At 50.3% G+C, this 18930-nt stretch overlaps 1 protein-coding gene across 5 annotated transcripts in view; it reads left to right on the plus strand.

Moving 5' to 3' along the window:
* Window positions 1-18930, plus strand: part of Dlgap4 (DLG associated protein 4) — a 181692-nt gene that overhangs the window by 44943 nt on the left and 117819 nt on the right. For 4 of the 5 annotated variants that reach the window (XM_021246944.2, XM_004867840.4, XM_004867838.4 and 1 more), the window contains exon 2: window positions 13399-13631. The exons of the other annotated variant lie outside the window; for it this stretch is intronic. The gene's annotated coding sequence lies outside the window, so the exon portion shown is untranslated. The remainder of the gene's footprint in view (window positions 1-13398; window positions 13632-18930) is intronic. 5 annotated transcript variants of the gene reach the window in all.

An 18930-nucleotide genomic window follows, 5' to 3' on the forward strand; every position in this document is an offset into this window, starting at 1 on the left:
ATGACTGCTCCAGCTCCAGCCATCACTTCCACATTTGAGTCAACAGAAGTTGTACATATGACCTCTGAAGTTGGCTTTCCTAGAAATTGCATATATAACTTCTATTTGTATCCTTCTACAAAGACCATGACCATACCCCACACCTAGCTGCAGAAGAGGCAAAGACTTTATTCAGGATGGTTAAATGCCTAGCTAAAACTTAGTAGTTCAGTTAGTGAAGAAAAAGGAGAGACGAGATCGTGGGGGACAATTAGCAAATCCTGCCACACTCTGTTTCTTATCCAGCAATACTTATTAAACATTTAATATGAATTATATCTACCTTTTTGAATGCTGGGCCAGCTATGAACAAAATAGGCAAATTCCTTGCTCTCATGGCACTAACTTTCTAGAAGAGAGAAAAGATACTAAGCAAATAAATCATGTCAAGTAGTGAAGTCATATGATGGGAAATATATCAGGGATAGAGGTATTGTTTTAGAAGAGTTGTTTTAGAGCAGAGATATCTAGTCCCTGGGCAAGAGTCTTGATCTTCTGCAAGGCAATACAATGCAAGGTGAAAGAAAGACACAGAAACAAGACTTACACAGAAATTGGGAACTGAGATGGGCAATGCCAAACATGTGGCTATGAGGCTACACATGTGGTGAGGACCCCAAGCAACCAGGATGGTCTGTATTTATTGATTACACAGGCATGGGTAAGAATAGGGTAGAGAGATATGTGTGGCATCTGGTGATATCACCTGACACAGGCAAGGGTTGTAGAAGGGAGGTTAAAGCATTCTTGCAGAAGGAGGAGAACTGACCAAAGATCAGTCGTGGTAAGCTACTGAAACAAGTAAGGAAGGAGTAGCTCTATGAATGGAATGTGGTCTGGAGCCAAAGGTCCTCACCACATCTCACTTAGGAGCCCTTCAGCTTCACAGATCAGGACTTAGATCTCTGCTGCAGTGGTTGGTGTGGAAGCTATACTAGCCTGCAGCACCATCTGACATGCTCCTGTGAGTCATGTAGGCTTTGGTCTGGCTCCGCGTACACTGTAGCCAATTATGGGGGCAGGGTGCCTGCTCCATATTACAGCCTGCTCTAAGCCAGGCCAGGAGGGTCTGCCACACAGAGACCTGAATGAAGTAAGGGGCAAGCCATTATAGGAAAGGGTCTCCGAGCGCCAAGGGGACAGTCTGTGCAGAGGCCTTGAGGCAGCTTGGCATGACAGAGGGACAGGAAGGAGGGCAGAGTGGCTGCAGGACCTTGTCATGGGTCATTGTGAAGACAAAAAGGATGATGAGGGCCGGGGATTTAGCTCAGTGGTTCCGCCGCCTGCCTCGCAAGCGCAAGGACCTGAGTTCGATCCACAGTACCAAAAAAAACAAAAGAAAGCAAAAAGAGTGATGAGTATAAAGTATCCAGCATTCATCCTGACACATAGAAGGTATCTAATTAATATGCCCATATGACATGATTTGCCCAGGATAGTTCTGCAGTGATTCTTAATCAACTGGACAAACTGAGGCCAACTTCCTTTTCAGTTTCATTCAGGATCCTGGTTTGAATGATAAAATATATGATCACCACATCAACAATGGCTATTTACTGGGAAACTAAATTCCCTCAGGAATTTTTAGGAGAGCACATCCCCAGAATGTGGGCCACTTTCCTTTCCATCCCAGCCCCTTGGAGGAGCAGCCCCACAGGACGGGACAGCCCTCCTGTCCAGGGGCTTTCTGTCTCACAGTTGTCACATTTTCAGCCTGTAGGCCCTGGGGCCTGCTTCATTTTCCCATGTGTGTCTGTGGGGGGGATGCCACAGAGACAGGAGGTGAGGGCAGTCTCCTGTGGGTGGGATGTCAGGGCCTCCTACCACTTCATCTGTCCTCCCTGCCCTGGAGGCACCTCTGTACCCAGCACAGAGTTCAGATTCCCTAGATATCTAGATGTGTGGGTGCTTCATAAAGACACCTTCCTCACTCTCCCAGTCCATAAAATGGGGCTGGTAGTGCTCACCTGATGTTTTTGTGCAGAGAAGCGGATGACATGAGAGCCAGCAAGTGGAGAGAGACTGGGTGGTGACCTCCCTCTGTCCCAGTAAGAAGCAGAGCAAGCTTCAGCACAAGGTGGTGATTCCCAAGTGCCTCCTATAGCAGATGGCAGTGTGCTTCTGACTGGGTCTCCCCTTTCCCGTTATGGGGGAGGGGTACAGACCCTCATTGACTCTTCCCTCTGGCTAACTCAGAGAGGTTGAGCAGCTCACCTAAGGTCACCCAGCAAGTGTAGCAGAAGTGGTTTGGCATCTATGTCAGCTGCCTCAAGAGCCTGCTCTTTGTGGAAAATGGAACTGGAGGTCAGCAGTGGAATGGGAAGGACAGAGTTCTGTATCAGTCAACCTCTCTTCTTAGGCCACACTCTACCCAGGGGACTCATCAACCATATGGCTTCTGAGTGCCTCTGAACACCCACAAGCCCCAGCTCCCAGCTCTGCCCGTGGCCCTTCCCTGTGCTGCCTTCCTCTGTCCTAGAAGCTCAGTCTGTCCAGAGTGACCTCTGTGTTTGCCCACAGGCCTGCCCTCCCCTGCATGATTGGCTCGGACCCAAGTGGCTGTGCTCAGCATCCCCTCACTGAGGAGCTCTGTCAAAGTGTAGTTTGCACACTATGTGATTTACCTACTTTAAATATGCATTTTGATGTGAATGAATAAATTTATATAGTGTGCAACAAGCACCGTAATCCAGAAGCTTCCTTTACCCATTTGCAGTCAATTCCACTCCCACCCTCGGTCCTAGGCAACCAACGATTGACTTTCTATGTCTATAGTTCTGCCTTTTCTAGAGAGGTCACATAGATGGAAATACACAAGAATATGTAGTGTTTTGGTCTAGCCTCTTCCACTCAGCATAATGATTTTGATGTTCATATATATTGTTGCATGAATCAGTCCTTCACTCCTTTTTAGTGCTATGAAATAATGTTCTGTTTTACAGATATAGCACTTTTTGTTCATCTGTACCCTGGTTAGTGGGCATTTGGATTGTTTTCAGTTTGGGGTTATTAGGAATAATGCTGTTATAAATATGCACATACCAGGATTTGGGAGGGGATATGTTTTTTATTTCTCTTGCAAAACCTCCCTATTTCCATCTCACCAGGCCTTGATTTTTTTTTTTTGGTACCAGGGATCAAACTCGGGTCCTTGCACTTGCACAGCAGGCAGCAAAACCACTGAGCTAAATCCCCAGCCCAAGACCTTGATTTTTGTTGGGAAGCCATGTGGTTCTGGGGAAGCTGACTCCATCCCTCCCTCTCCAACAGGACTCACAGCCCAGGCTGTAAGCAATCAAGGCAGAGTGCTCACAACTTGAGCTAGGCCAATTAGTGTGTTTCATCTCCCAGGCACAGTGATTGGCTTCTGGGTGGACATGTGAGATGAACCAGTCCAATCAGATTGACTTCTGGGACTTGGGTGGGAGCAGCAGACTCCCATACCTCCCTCAAGCCTCTAACTGCTGCTTTATCTAGAGTAGCCATTCTGTATGCATGAGAGCAGCCAGGCTTAGGATGTAACAGGTATATGGAGGATAACTGGAAAGCTGGAACCCTGATTGAACTGTGCCTTAAGTCCACCACATTTTCAAATTTTTAAAAGTATATAGATCAGGAGCAGGGATTTAGCTCAGTGGTTCCACCACCTGCCTTGCAAGCACAAGGACCCGAGTTCGATCCCTGGTACCCAAAAAAAAAAAAAGTATATAGATCAATTGATTCTCTCTATTGTTAAAGCTAGTTTAAGATGATGACATTTGTAGTTCAAGAATCAGCCAACTATGGCCCATAGTAGCCTGTCTTTGTAAAAAAAAAAAGAATAACTGAATACAAGATTTTATTAGAACATGTTCATTCATTTATGTATTGTCTGTGGCTGCTATGGAGTGCCATATGGCCTATAAGCCTAAAATGTTTACCAGTGGCCTCTAAAGAAAAAGTTTGCCAACTCTTGTGATAGCCAAAACTTGGTATTCAGTATATCTCCCATCCCCGCCAGTGATCAGGACAGAAACCTACAAGTTACCTTTTAGTCCTCCCTCGGGACATTTTTTTTTTTTTTTGGTACGGGGGATTGAACTCAGGACCTTGCGCTTGTGAGGCAGGCGGCAGCACCACTGAGCTAGATCCCCGGCCCCAGGACAATTTTGATTGTTTTGATTTTAAGTTTTTTAAGATACTGAGGATTGTACCTAAGGATCCTTGAGCTATACCCCAGTCCTTTTTAAAAATTATTTTTATTTTCTTTCTTTATCCCCCCTCCCTCTCTCTTTTTTTTTTTTTTTTTTCCGGTACCAGGGATCAAACTTAGGACCTTACACTTTTGAGGCAGGCGTGGTACCACTGAGCTAAATCCCCAGCCCCTTTCCCTCTTCCTTCCTTCCTTCCTTCCTTCTTTTCTTTCTTTTTCTTTTTTCTTTCTCTCTTTGTCTGTCTGTCTGTCCATCTCTCTCTTTCTTGTGGTACTGGGGCCTAAATCCAGGGCCTTCTCACTGAGCTATATCCATAGACCTTTTTTATTTTGACACACGGTCTCACTAAGTCACTAAGTTGCCCAGGCTGGGCTTGAACTTTCAATCCTCCTGCCTTATTTTCCCAGAGTGCTAGAATTACAGGCATGTGCCACTATGCCCAGACATTTTTATTTTTTATTTTGACACAAGTCAGGCTAAGTTTGCAAGGCTAGCCTCCTCCTACCTTAACCTCTCTACTAGCTGTGATCACAGGCCTGCACCACCACACCTGGCCTGACTGACTGTTACAGTCCAAATGTCTCCTGAATCTTTCTACCATTCTCGGCCTCAGGGCCCCTCCCCTAGGTAGACCACTGTCAGCTCTCTCCTGCACCACACCGCCCACTCCTAGGCTGCCCACGTAGCTGCTGGGGGTTGGTCCAACTCCTGGGCTCTCCATGGCTCCCAGGGAAATGGCCACACTCCCTGCAGAACTCTCCATAGACGCTGCCCCCGCCTGTGTTTCCAGTCCTGTCTCTCCTCTCCCTGATCCCTTCCTTCTCCAGAGCACATAGACCACCTCCCTACTTCTGCGGAATCCCTCCAAGCTCCCCAAACATGGTGTCCTTGCCCCTCTTCTCAGCTTCTGTGAACTGTCTCTTTTGCCTCCAGCATCCTCCCAACTCTGCCCACCTGGCAGGCTCTGTGAGTCCTCCCAGGCCCAGCCAAAGTCCCTCCTTCTTTTTTTTTTTTTTTTTTTTGGTACCGGGGATCGAACTCCGGTTATTGAGCTTGCGCAGCAGGCAGCAAAACCACTGAGCTAAATCCCAGGCCCAAGTCCCTCCTTCTTGATGTCTTTATTACCTCCCAGGCTGGCCCTGGCTCCCTTCAATCTGGACTGCCATGTCTGTTTACATATCTGCCACTCCCATCAGAGTGGGTGTTCCAGGGACACTGACTGACTCATCTTGTCCTCAGCGTGGCCTAGTTTAGGGCCATGCACAGGATAGGGGCTCAAGAAGTGTTTGTTTGCAGTGCAGCGTCACCTACCTTTTGCTCCAGAGCACTGTGAGGAATTGGATGAGGCTTTGAACAAGGGAGGAGGGATGCGTCAGGCTGCCTGGACCGGGTAAACTCAGGCTGGAACATGGCTAGAAGGATGGAACTGCTCAGAGCCTGAAGACCCCTAGACAGAAGGGCCCACAGGGAGTGTGGAGATTGCTTCCCAAGATGGACAAAGTGGGCCAACAGCCATTCACCCTGAAAACAGTGCAGAAAAGAAAAGTAGGGCAGGTGAGAGGGGGCCACTTTGGCAGGCCCTGCAAGTATGGAATGGAAATAAAAGGATTACAAGGAAATGTCATGGAAATGAAGGTCTTCCATGGCCTCTGCAAATCACCAGGCCCAGAGGAGGAGGCCTGATGGCTGGTGAAGGGCCTGCTGGGTCCCATTAGAGATGCTAGAAAGTTTAGGGATTTACAAGGCTGGCCCACTGGAGGATTTAGGGAACATCTCATTTCCAGGGCTTTAACTGAAAAATTTGAGTGCCAGCTGGCTGGGTCCTGAATGAACCTCCCGAGAAGGGAGGATTTGGGGGCACACTGGACTCAGAGCTGTGGCCCTCACCCACTGCTTGTTCTGGAACTGCACTGATGTGAATCCAATGCACAGAACCCAGTCCAGGCCCAGCCTCCCCCAGGACCATGGTGAGGCACCTTTGAGAGGGGGAAAGAAGTGCAAACTGTAAAATGCACTGTGTCCGTGCCCCTTCCTCATGTGGCCCTCCCACGCTCCTCCCCCGACTCAGTCGCCCTCGTGGCTCCCCATCCCTCCCACATGCCTTGTTCTGGTGCCCATCTGCCCTACCATGAACCTGGTGTAGGATGCCCCCTCCCACCCCTACGCTCTGTGGTCTGTGAGGACAGGGATGAGCATCCCCATTCTTGTCCTCCACACTACTCAAAGCAGGAGTTCACCAACTATTTCTCAATGACCTTGGGCTGTAAAGAGACATCTGACTTAAGGGTGCTGTTATTCTCCGTTTATGAAAGCAGGAAGCTGCTGGTTGATGGTAGAAATCCTCCTAACAAAAGGCCAAAGTGTTCTGTGAGTTGGGAGCACCCTGGAAATGGGATCTGGTGCTGCAAAGGCTGAAAGTGGCCTGGTCCTGCATTGTCCAGTAGAGTGGCCATGAACTGTGTGGTTGTTGAACTTGAAATTTAATGAAAGATTCAGTTCTTCAATTGCACTAGTCACATTTCCAGGGCTTTATAGCCACAGGTGACTCACAGCTGCCCCATCATCAGGCAGCACAGATGGAGCATTTTCATCACACACCACATTCTGCTGGACAGCACACCTCAATACTCTGAAAATGCACGTTTGCGCCTTGGCTTGGGACCCTGATCCTTGGGCAGAGGGCACATCTGAGATTCAGGAGAGCCCTGGGGCTCTGATTCTGAACTCTTGCTCAGCCATTTACTGGCTATGCAACCTGAGGCAGAGTAGCTTCCTGCTCCCCACAGGGGCTCGGTGTTCTTGTCTGCAGCATGGGTGGCCAAATGGGCTGCACAAAGCTGTGAAAGTTAGAGGAAAATGCATGGGTGTGTAGTCTAGTGCTGTGAAAGGACCCATCATGACTATTTGCAGGACATTGCTCCAAATCGACTAAGGATGGGGCAGACTCCTGTAAGAAGCTCTCAAGGGGCAGCCTTCTGGACCTCAGTGCTAAGAGCTCACCAGTGGGATGCTCCAGGCAGTGGACAGGTTAGGGTAAGGCTCCACTGGGCCTGTGGCAGCCAGAGCCTGAGGGCTGGGGGCAGCCATCCTCCTGAACCCCAGGTAAGAGCATTTGCTCCAGAGTACCAGCTGCTGACTTCTTGCAGTGGAGGCTAGAATATGCCTCCTCAAGGTGAAACTCCATTGTCTGCTGGCCACAAGGCTATTAATGCTATATCGCAGTTATAGTCATTGAGCATTCTCTGTATACAGTTGTCCCCCTCTTTCAGGGTTTCTCTTTCCACAGTTTCATTTACCCACTGTGAACAGTGAAAATATTAAATGGAAAATTCCAGAAATAAACAATTCAAATGTTTTAAATTGTGCACTGTTCCAAGTAGCATGTGTGATGAGACCTTGTTGTCCCATCCAGGATGTGAATCATCTCCATCCAGCATATCCACACTGTATATGCTACCTGCCTGTTAGTCACATAGCAGTCTGCTCAGGTGTTAGATCAAACATCAGGGTACCCTTATTTAACTTAATAATGGCCCCAAAGTGCAAGAGTAGTGGTGCTGGCAACTCAGATATGTCAAAGAGAAGCTAATAGGTATTTCCTCAAAGTGAAAAGGTAGAAGCTCTTGACTTAATAAGGAAAGAAAAAAAGTTTAGGCTAGGGTTGCTAAGATCTCCAGTACAAGAAGATATTTTGAGAGAGAGAGAGAACATTTATATAACTTTTATTACAGTATATTGTCAAAATTCTATTTTATTATTAGCTATTGTGATGGATCTCTTATTTTGTCCAATTTAAAAATTAAACTTTATTGTTGATATATATGTGTAGGAAAGAACTGTATACATAGAGTTCATTGCTGTTGGAGGTTTCAGGAATGCATTGCCCAGAGGTAAGGGAAGAGGACGACCATACCAGGCACTGGGCTGAGGTGTGAGTGTCAGTGTGCATGGAGTCCTCACAGCATCCCTTTGTAATGGGCACACATATTATTATTTCCACAGGGAACACTGATGTCATTTATCCAAGACACTCAGCTCGCAGGTGGTGAAGCTGAGGTATGACCCCGGGCTGTCTGGCTCCAGGCTCCTGCAGAGCCAGCCTCAGTGGGCCCTTCCACGAAGTCTGGTCAGGCTCCTCAGACACCCCAAGGGTCCCCTTCCTGTGTCTGTGCCCTTGTTTACCTCTCTAGTATATGCTGCCCACTCTCCTCCAGCCTCACAGATCCCTGCTCACCCATCATGACCCCGATCTGGTGTGAGTATCTTCAGGCCAAGAGCAAGATCCGAGTCATTTTCATGTCATGTCTGACACATGGCTTGGAGCCCTGGAAGCCTTGGTGGATTATGGGTGGCGGCTTAGGGGGTGGGTGATGAGTAACTGGAGGGACAGGTGACATGGATAAACAGAGAGTCAGGGGCGGGCAGATGTGTGATGGGTGGGTAGGTGGACAGGTGCCAGGTGCCTTGACAGGGCTGACCTGAGCTCAGGGTGAGAGAAGCAGGTGTTTGAGAGACATCTGTTGCAGAACTTGGGGAGGGAGCCAGCCAGGGAGGAGTCCTGGATGATGCCCACATTGCCATCTTGGGGACTCAGGTGGACCATGGTGTCATCAGAAAGGAGTGAATTTGGGGAGAAGCTGATGGGTCCCTAGAGGTCATGGTGCAAGGGGCCTCTGAGGGAAGGGCCAGGAGGCACCTGGGGGATGAGCTTCGTTCAGGGTGAGGCCAGGCTCCCCAGGAAATGGGGCTAGTGTGGGTGGTCACAGGGGCCAGTGGGATCCCTGCCTGGGAGGACATTGTGTGAGAGGGACAGAGGATGTGTCTTGGGGCCACAGGAGGAGCCATGGTCCTTGTGGTGGACACCAGGAGGGTTAGAGAGCCCCCAGGGAGGAGAGAACTGTAAATGCTACTTTTAAAATGTTTTCTCCATTTCAATTCAACTCCACAAATATTTATTGAGGCAAAAGGTTCTGTGTAAATCCATTTTGTAAATTGAATTTTTGGACAACAGAACACCCTTTTATCTGGGGATGGGATGATTGGGATTGGGAGGAGCTCTGAGCTGAATTTTTTTGAAAGGTCCCACTCAGTGTGGGTTTTGAGCCAAGGAGGATTTTGATTTTCAAGGTCGCAGAAGGGGGCTTCTGCTTGCCCCATTTGTTGCTGCACAGAGGATGGAGAGGAAAGCAGCACAACTCCAGGTGAGGAAACTGATACAGTGGAGGCCCAGATGGGGGGAGCTCTGGGGATAGAAGGAGGGGCTTTGAGGGATGTGTAAGAGGTTTTAAAAAGAAAATAGGACAGGTCCTGGGTTTCGAATGTGGGGGACTGAGAAGGAGAAAGGGGCACAGGAGCCCCTGGCTGCTTGGTTGCAGAGCGGCTGATGCATGATGGTGGGAGAGGGATGGGTCTCTGGGAAAGGCGCACACCAGACCTTGGACACAGAGCGCACAATGCCCACCAGGTGGCCAGCAGAGCTGCTGGAAGCAATTTAGACCTCTGAGGCATGAGCTGGGCCACAGAGAGAAATGTTGTTTCTGTGATAGGGAAGGAGGAAACCCAGAGCTCACGACAACTGGTCAATAAATATCTATTCAGCACTGAAAAGATTTTCTAAATGACACCTTCACCAAGCACCTCCGCCTGCAAAGCAGTGTGCAGTGACAACCGAGTAGACCAAACTCTGCTCCACCCACGGGGCAACACTAGAGGGAGAGGGAGGAGATGGTCGGGCTAAGTGACTGGGTGACGCGTCCTGTGTGACAGAGATGCTGGCCAAGAACAACAAGCAGGTGGGAGGGACAGGTGCTAGGAGTGTTAAGCAGAGGGGCCGGGCCAGGGAGCACCAGCGCCAGCACACAGGCCGGTCACACTCAACAGAGATCATCAGCCCTCACAACTGTCCAAGGAGGGGCTGGACCTACCCCTGTTTAGAGATGAGCCACGGTCACAGAGAAGTTAAGAAATATACCCTGGGGCATTCAGCCACATAACTGGCAGAGCCAGACTTTTGACCTAGAGTCCTCACCGCTGTGCCGAACTGCCTGCCACTGACAGGCTCGGTGTCACCAAAGAGTCCAAAGCAGGAGGTGAGCAGGCCAAGCTCACAGACATCAGGCCATGACTGCCAGGCAGAGGAAAAGCAAGGGCAAGGCCCTGAGGCAGGAGCCTAGAGATGGAGAGCACAAGGCCAGTGTGACTGGGACAAAGGGAGCAAGTGGAGAGAAAGGAAGGGATAGGAGGTAGTACAGGGAGGGCCACTGAGACATCTGTGGGCTGTCAGCTTCTACCTGAAGTAGAGGGAGAGACTAGAGAGTTCAGAGCTGAGGAAGGGCCAGATCTGGCTTGAGTTCTAACTTGACTCCTCAGATTTCTTGCTGGGAGCAAGGATAAAAGTAGGACCCCAGAACAGACATAAACAATCCAGTCAAGAAATCACAATTGTTCACTGCACAGCAGTGGCAGCAGGACAGGTACTGCATCAGCTTCCTGACCTATTGTGAAGGTGGGTCAGGTAGAGGTGTTGATGTCCTGGATGTGGGAAGTGAGGTAAAGAGAGGCATCAAGGATGACTCCAAGACTTGGGCAGGAGTGGCTAGAAGGGCAGGGTTCCATGAACTGAGGCACGAACAGCTGTGAAAGGAGCCACTTCATACAGAACTTCATTCATTATTCCTTTTCAACCCTGGCTACCCTCTGAGGTGGGTACTGAGACTTGCAGCAGTTACCTGACTCACCCATGGTCATACAGCCAGAAGGGAGTGGGGCCAGGACCTGAATCCAAGTGTGCATGCAAGATTTTAGAATTCTGATTCATCCATTCAGTCAGCAGACATTTCTGGAGTACTTGCTATGCACCGAGCACTGTGTGCCAGGCTCTGTGCTGAGCACTGACAACAACGGGCAAGCTGAAAATGGTCCCTTCCCCAGCAGAGTCCGCTCTGAGGGAGGACGAAGCATCAGCCAATGGTTTTCTCACGTCAGAATGAAGGGGAGTGAGAGAGAGCGATGGAGGGAGCTCTAGGAGCCCGTAAGGGAAAATGGACCTGACCAGGGCATCCAGAAGGCCTTCCTGAGGAGAAAGAGGGAGGCACGAAGACTCCTAGGGTAGAGGGGAGGTGGGAGCGGCCTTCTTGGGAGAATATGCCCCGGCGGGGGGAACGAAGGCTCTAGAGGGCTGCAGCAGTTGAGCTTCAACTGAGAAGCTGCAGAGTCTTTTCTGCTGGTTTTTAAGTATTGGGTTAACAGCTTTATTGATGTATGATTCGCATACCATCCACTCACCCACTTGCAGTGCCCAGTTCCCTGGCTTCTAGTGTATTTACAGAGTTGTGTGCCCATCACCACAGTCCATTTTAGAATGTCTTCATTACCCCAGAAAGAAACCCCCGCACCTCTTCATGTCTCTCCCTCCCAGTCTCCCCATCAGGCAGCCCTAGGCAACCACAACCCTCCTTTCTGTCCCTATGAAGTTGCCTGTCCTGGATATTCCACAAGAACGGAATCATGCGGCATGCTGTCCTCAGTGCCTGGCTTCTGTCACAGTGCAGTGTCCATCCCGGGTGGGAGTTCCAGAGTCTTGAACAGCATCACAGCCAGCAGGGACAACCCGAATGTCATAACAACAGGGAGCCACAGGACCTCCACAGGCAGGGTGGGGACTCCAAGGCTGGTCTTTGGAGTCTGAAGGGGCTTTGAGGTGCCCAGTCAGAACCCTACCCACTATCCCATTGTGTCACACCCACACGGGAAGCCCCCTCCTGCTGTCACCATGCCCCTCAGCTCTGGATCTGGGTAAATTTGGCTCAAAGTGACAACTTGGTTGGGATTGCATCTTCCTGAGCACTGGTTTTTCATGCATTGGCAATTTTCATGCCTTATGGTGCATCTTGAAATCTTTTATGCATCTTTAAGAATTTGTATCCTCTAATTCAGAGTGTTTTGGAGCTTGATATTTTCTTTTCCTGCTGCTTAAACATTCAGACAGTTCTGCCTGTTTTGCTTGGTGGGGCTGTTCTTCTGCAGGCAGCGGGCAGCATCCTTCTGGATTAGATCTCTGGGTTTGAGGCCATGGCCTGCCTCCTCCTCAGGGTGCAGTCACTGCAGCTCTGTGTGCCTGTTTCCTCCTTTGAAGAGTAGGGCTGCTTTGAGAAGAAAATGAGCAGAAGCCCGTTACACTCTGGCTTCTCTAGGAGTAGGTGCTGCGATGTGTGCTGCTCCCCTGAGCAGCCCTCAGAGGAGAATGGGGGGCTGCCCGGGGCCCTGGGTGACCAGGTGAGAGAGGTGAGCCTTCAACATGGTTCACTGCTCCGTCCATTCCCTCCTGGGACAGTTGGTTTCCTCTGTGTCTCAGTTTCTCAACCTGTGTGACAGAGGTTGTTCTCTGAGGCCTCAAGGCAGGCAGGAGGCTCCTGGGAGGGGTACAGGAGGGAGGCCCTTTTTCTTCTCCCAAGAGCTGGTTCCTGCTGTGTTAAGGAGCCCAGCTGGAGTGATGACACCTGTTCTGGAGAGGTGGGCGGAGAGGGACACCTGGCTGCCTCTGTTTTTCCACAGGACGTGTTGTGTGGGAGGTGGGGGGGGCACGCAGTGAAAGGAACATAGGGAGGCGCCTCTGTGAGGGTCATGGCCAGGCATGTCGCTCGTGGCAGGCGTTCAGCCTGCATTAGCCTCTGAATCCTCACAGAGCCCTCAGAAGAGGCTCTCTTATTCCTATCTGACAAGTGGAGAAACTGAGGCTCAAAAATAGGAAACTGCCTGCCTAGTGTCAGCCAGCAAATGAGGGGTGGAGCTGAGATTTAAACTCAGAATTGTGTAATTCCAGCCCCTTTCCTGACTTCCTTCATTCCAGGGAAAAGAAGGGAGAAGCAGGATGAGGAAGGATTTGAGTCTTTGGAACCCCAGCTTCCAGGGCTGCGGTGGGGATTCTGTGGGTGGTGGGAAAGGCATTGTAAATATGCATGACATGCAAATATGCCTCTAAAAAACAATGTGGGGGCCCACATGAGCTGGGATGCCGGAGTGCTTGGAAAAATGTAGTGTACAAACACTTGGGTTTCTATGACGACTGCTCCATGTTGTCCTCCTCCCTGGTGTCCCCAGGGCAGATCCAAGGGTCTCAAAGTGGAGAGCTTATTGCCTAATGAGTGTTCCTCCCCCATTCCTGCAGGCACCACTGCCTCCCCCTCTGCCGGGTGCCAGTGGACCCTGTGTGTAACCAGGACCTGGCAGGGCTGCTGTCTCACCCTGCTTCCTGCCAGCATCTCTGATCAAGTGCCTGGAGGGATGTGTGTGCCAGACCTGGGTCCAGCGCCTGCCCCGGGTCCAGCGCCTGCCCCTGAGGTGACGCTGGCTGTGTACCAACTGGTTCCCGTTTCTCCTGTGCGCATAGCTCCCTGGTTGGTAAGTAACTGCCGCTGCAGGCCCGGGTGCCTTAGCCACCCACCCACACTTAGCATAGTTGGGAAATGCCCAGCCTTCCCTCCCGCCGGTGCCCACATGCTGGCAAAGGGACCTCCATGAGAGATTTTTTAGGTCTGGGCACTATTTGTGGTTTAACTGGCTTCTTGTACCCTGTCCTCCTGACAGCCCAGGAGGTGGGCATGGTGACCACACTCATTTCACAAGAAATAGCCTCAGAGTGGGGAAGCCACGCCTGAGGAAGCACAAAAGTCCAGCTCTGTGTACCTCAAAGGCCAGCTGTTGCCACAACCAGGAGGCGGGAGCAGGTACTGAGCATTGGCTTAGGAAGGGAAGGAGACCGGGTAGCCATGCTGAAGGCCATGGAATCTTGGGGCTCCCCAAAACAGCGTGCCTTCTCCTCCAGCTCCTACCTTGTGAATCCTCACTGGGATGAGGTGCTGAGCCTGACCTCATCTCTGACACCTATCAGAGAATGCCAAAGCCTGTTCTACCCACACTGCCCCTGCCATTCTTCCCATGGTCCTGACCACACACGGGAACAACCGCTGCAGCCCTCTTCATGCCAGCCCCAGCACCTGACACTTATCCATGTTCTCACGTCACATCGTCACCACCTGCCTCCCAAGACCCTGCTAGTTCCCAAGTCAGGAAACGGGCTCAGTGAGACCAGGGCTGGCACAGGTCGCCCAGCACCGCTCAGTGCTACAGGGACCATTGCTGAGGTCTGCCTCCTCTGGCCTCAGCTCCCGCCCCCCCAACAGCTGCAGCTGTGTACAGGGGGGCGCACAGTGTGAGCTGCAGAGAGGGCAAGGAGGGAGAAAAGGAGGGAACCCCCTCACTCCCTCCACCCAGACGCCAGCAGGTTCTGTGAGCCCACAGCTTTTTGGCCAGCTGGGCTCCCTGCTGACCCCAGAAAGCCTCTGTGGGTGCAGACCTTCAGCACAGCAGCCATCCCCTCCAGTCCCCATTCTCTCATCTGCTAACAGCTGCCCAGCCTCCCTGATGGGATGGCTAGGAGAAGGGAAGAGACTCGTAAATATGTATAATATGCAAATGTCCAGGATAATAAAAAAAAATTGCAAAGTTCACTGCTGATAATGTATGTAGAAATGCTTCTTTGAGCACAAGGAGCTGCACGTTCATGTGGTGCCAGCCTTATTATTAATAACTGTGAAAAAGGTCCCATTAATTAGCAGCCTCTCCACCCCTTTCCCCGCCCCAGCCCCCAGTCTTGTCACGGCAGCCACAGACAGCTGTGGCATTTGGCTAAGTAGCTATCACCACATAGTGATTCGGACATCTCCGTCTGAGAACTAGAAGCATCTGTGGGATTCTGTCTTCTGCACACGGACCTGTTGTGCCTAAGGAAGGCCTGGCCTCCCTGAAGACACAAATAGCAGGGGCAACCTGAGTGACAACTGGCATTTCTTGTGCAGTCTCTGAGTGCCTGGCATTGTGCTAAACGCTTCCCATTCTTTGCCGTCTCAGTTCAACTCCTGGTGACTGAGGCATGGACCTGCGAGTGAGGGCTCAGGCTTTCCTGAAAACAACTGCCACTCAGTGCCCACCTCCACCCCTGGGACACACTGGGAATGCAGCTGAGCTGGCAGCCCCTGGCGTGTGTGGCCCAGTGACGGAGAACGGGATTCCTTGGCACGAGCTGGGGGAGCAGCCGTCAGCATCGTGTGGAAAGATGGAGGCTGGGGCGGCGCGAGGGAGGTGTTACTGCTGCTATTTTGCTAACAAGCTGGTTATTTAAAGAACAGCCGGAGCTGGGAAACCATTTGGGGAGTCTCCATGCCCAGGGCAGAGGCAGCCAATGGTACAGGGTCCCCAGGGTCAAAAGACCTGGTGGCCTGACTTGGTCAGAGAAGAATCACCACACATTGATATTTTTTATCCACTTACTAACAATAGTAACAACAACATAAAAGTCTGAAAAAAGTTTCACTTTGTGGAAGAAAGAGGCCATAAGGATCAGGACAGGTGTGAGGGGCTTGGGTGGGGCAGGCAGCATTCTATCCATGCCCCTGGTAGTGGGCCCGTAAGTCTTTGCTTTGTGACAACTTGCTGCACTCAACACTGTCACACTGTTTCTTGCACTTTCCTCTCTGTATTATGTATCAGAGTAAAAAGAGTAAAATATAATTGCAATGATAATAGCTAATATTTGTTGAGCATTTACTGAATGCTAGGCTCCTTGCTAAGCTTAGTTTATTTTTAGATCATTGAATCTTCATGACTTCTTTTATTCTGCCCATTTTATAGGAGGAAAGTGAGGGTTATGGAGATAAAGCTACTTGGCTTATGGTCAAAGAGAGGGCAGCAGGATGAGAAACCGGACATGCTTCCTCAAGCCTCATGTGCAAGCATGGGGCCAGGATGTCCCCCAGGACAGGCATTTCTTTTGTTCCTCTAATGTGTCTGTGCCTATGTCACAGTTTATGAGGCCAGGCAGGTGTCTGTGGTCATGGGCCCTGAGAAGCCTGGGAGGCTGACAATGGGTCAAAACAGAGCATTTGGCCATTTGATGAGTGTTAAAGGATAGGAATAGGACATCCCTAGGGTCGTCCCAGGGGAGGGGACCAGGGCATTATAGGCTCATTCAAGGTGAGAAAGAGGACATCCAGGCAAGGCAGGGTCAGAACCAACCTCTAACTCACAGAATGAAGGCCAGACTGCCATTTCCTGAGGACTCACTACATGCTAACACCACCATTACCTTTGTTTAACCTCAGAACAAGCATAAGATTAGCAGCATTAGCCCCATTGTACAGATAAGGGGACTGAGGGGGAAAATGACTGGCCGTGCCACACAACCAGGCCCAATGCCTGGTGTCTTGTGTGCAGCCAGCATTGTTCGGTGCTGGGCAACTCCTAGGCATAGAAACTCCAAGCAGCACATGGCTGGAGTCAGGTTCTAAGACAGATCTTTAGGTTGCTGAGCTGGTGCTGGGGTCATGGTCTGGAGGAAGCAGCCTGCTCTGCTGACCAAGACATCCTGCAGCCCACGGGTGTCTAGTGAGACTAGTCCTGGCTGATCTACACCCCTCACACAGGATCCAGCCTTGGGGAGGGACAGATGTCATGCAGTTGTCCAAAAAAATAAACAGAATGAGAAGGGAATCCAGTCCAGGAAGGAAAGCAGCATGACAGCATTACAGATGAGCAGGTGGGGCCTGCACTGCATGACACGGGCTGTCCGAGACAGCCTCCCTGAGGAGGTGGCCTACAAGGGGGCAGGATCAACTGGGCTGGAGAGCTGCATTCATCAAAGCATTGCTGGTCGTCGCAGGACCCTTGGGAACAACCCATTTGTCCATCACCAGGGGACTAGTTAAACCCATTTCACTGTAGCTGTACATGGTGCCTGCTGCAGCTGTTAAAAACGGGGCCGTGGATCTAAATTTATTGTTGCAGAGAGAACATCATAGTGTGTTGTGAGTTTTTTTTAAAAAGAGGTTATAAAACAGCATGGGTAGCATGATATCACTTTTGTAAGAACTATGAATGTTTCTGGAAACCGTTCACAGTGTCCCTCCTGGGGAGAGGGGCATAGGTGATCTTTGCTCTCTTCTTTATACTTTTCAGGATTTGGAGTCACTGCTGAATGTTAGGGCTTGTGGGGGAAGCATAGGGAGGTTAGGGCTCCCACAGTCCTGCCTGTAGCAATTCTGTGCTCCTACTTCTGACCCTAAGAAAATGGGACACGGCGTGGGCTAGGAAATCAGCAGATCTGGGTCATATCTCATTTTCACCACTTCTTGGCTGTGTGGCCTTGGACAAGTCACTTGCCCTCTCTGACACTGTTTTCTATCAAACAAAGATTAGAAAATAGCATCACAGAAAATAGCATCACTGTGGGATTTATGAGAGTTAAGACCTGTGTAGGACTAAAACAAAACCAGAGTGGTCTCACAGGTAGTGCTGCTCTTGTCCCTGTGGTGGCCAGAGGTGACCCCTCTTGTGGACTTATTGTGCCCTGCCAAGGCTCCCCAGGTGCATCTCCCTCCTCAGCCACTGAGTCAGATCTGACTGGGAGATGAGACTAGTTCAGCAGCACGGCTACACACACATGGCCAGTGAATCCCGGGCCAGCAGCACCCCCCTATTCCTGGCTTGCTCCCACCCTCTCGCTCGCCCCTGCCAGTGAGCACTCTTGCCAGAGACACTGTTAGGAGAGGAAGCCGGGGCCCTGGGTTTGCCTTTTAGTGACAACCACTAAACCTGCCTGGAAAGACACATACTACCATACAGAGACTCAGAATCTTAAATCTCAGGCAGAGAAACTTACACTCATGAAATCACACTCCTGGAATCATGGAATCCTTGTCATAAACAATCCAGCAAATGCAAACATAGGCATTTTACAAGTAAGTTCATGGCACCTCCCTTGATGAGAGTGATAAATTAGAAACTACCCAATTATCTGTCTGCAAGAGATGGTTAAATAAATTATGTCCAGCCAGACAATGGTGTTCCCATGGCTCTGGCGACAGTGCTGTAAAGCTATACCTGTTGACATGGAAACCTGTCTACGGTGTAGGGTAGAGGGGAAAATAGGAGGCTAGATATGGTGTGTGCTGTGTGATATTTAGATCTGGAGTCTTTTCCAGGTGTTGGGACTTAAGGGGAAGAATAGAGTCTCTATGTAGATAGCTACTGGTGTTTTTATGAAAAAAATATAAATATATGGATGTTCCTGCCCAGAGAAACTTGGAAGGATGGTCACTGAACTATTCACAGTGGTTCCTGTGGATGGCAAGGTATGGTGAGCTCTATTTTTATTTTTGCTCATATCACTCAAAATCTTTTCTAGCACAAATGACAAAAAAAATCCACCTTAAACCAACTTAAACAAAACTGGAATGTATTGGCTTATGACTGTAAAGTCCAGAGCTATATCTCATGACAGGCTCCACTGCATCCAGGGCTCAGTCAGTATCATCAGCACCTGATTCCTGTCACCATTTCTGAGCTCTGCTTCCCCGGGGTCATCCCCATGTTCCCATGGAGCTCTCCTGTACAGGCAGTAAGATGCCTCTTCTGGGGCATAAACAAGGTTCTTCTGACATAGCTCAAAGGTAAATCCCAGAACTGAGAGTTAAGGGTGTTGGCATTGCGTGACCCAGTCTGTGGGATGTGCCCACTCCTCAGGCAGCTACTGCTCTGGGGGAGTTCAGCACTCTGGTGCCTGAGCATCTGTGCTACCCCCCAGCTGAGATGGAGTCCACACCCCAGAAGCTCAGGAGTGGAAAGTGGGGAACTGTGGCTCCCT

The sequence above is a fragment of the Heterocephalus glaber genome, unplaced genomic scaffold, assembly GCF_053883595.1.
Source record: "Heterocephalus glaber isolate CG9 unplaced genomic scaffold, H.glaber_assembly_v1.0 deba00001532, whole genome shotgun sequence".
NCBI lineage: Eukaryota > Metazoa > Chordata > Mammalia > Rodentia > Bathyergidae > Heterocephalus > Heterocephalus glaber.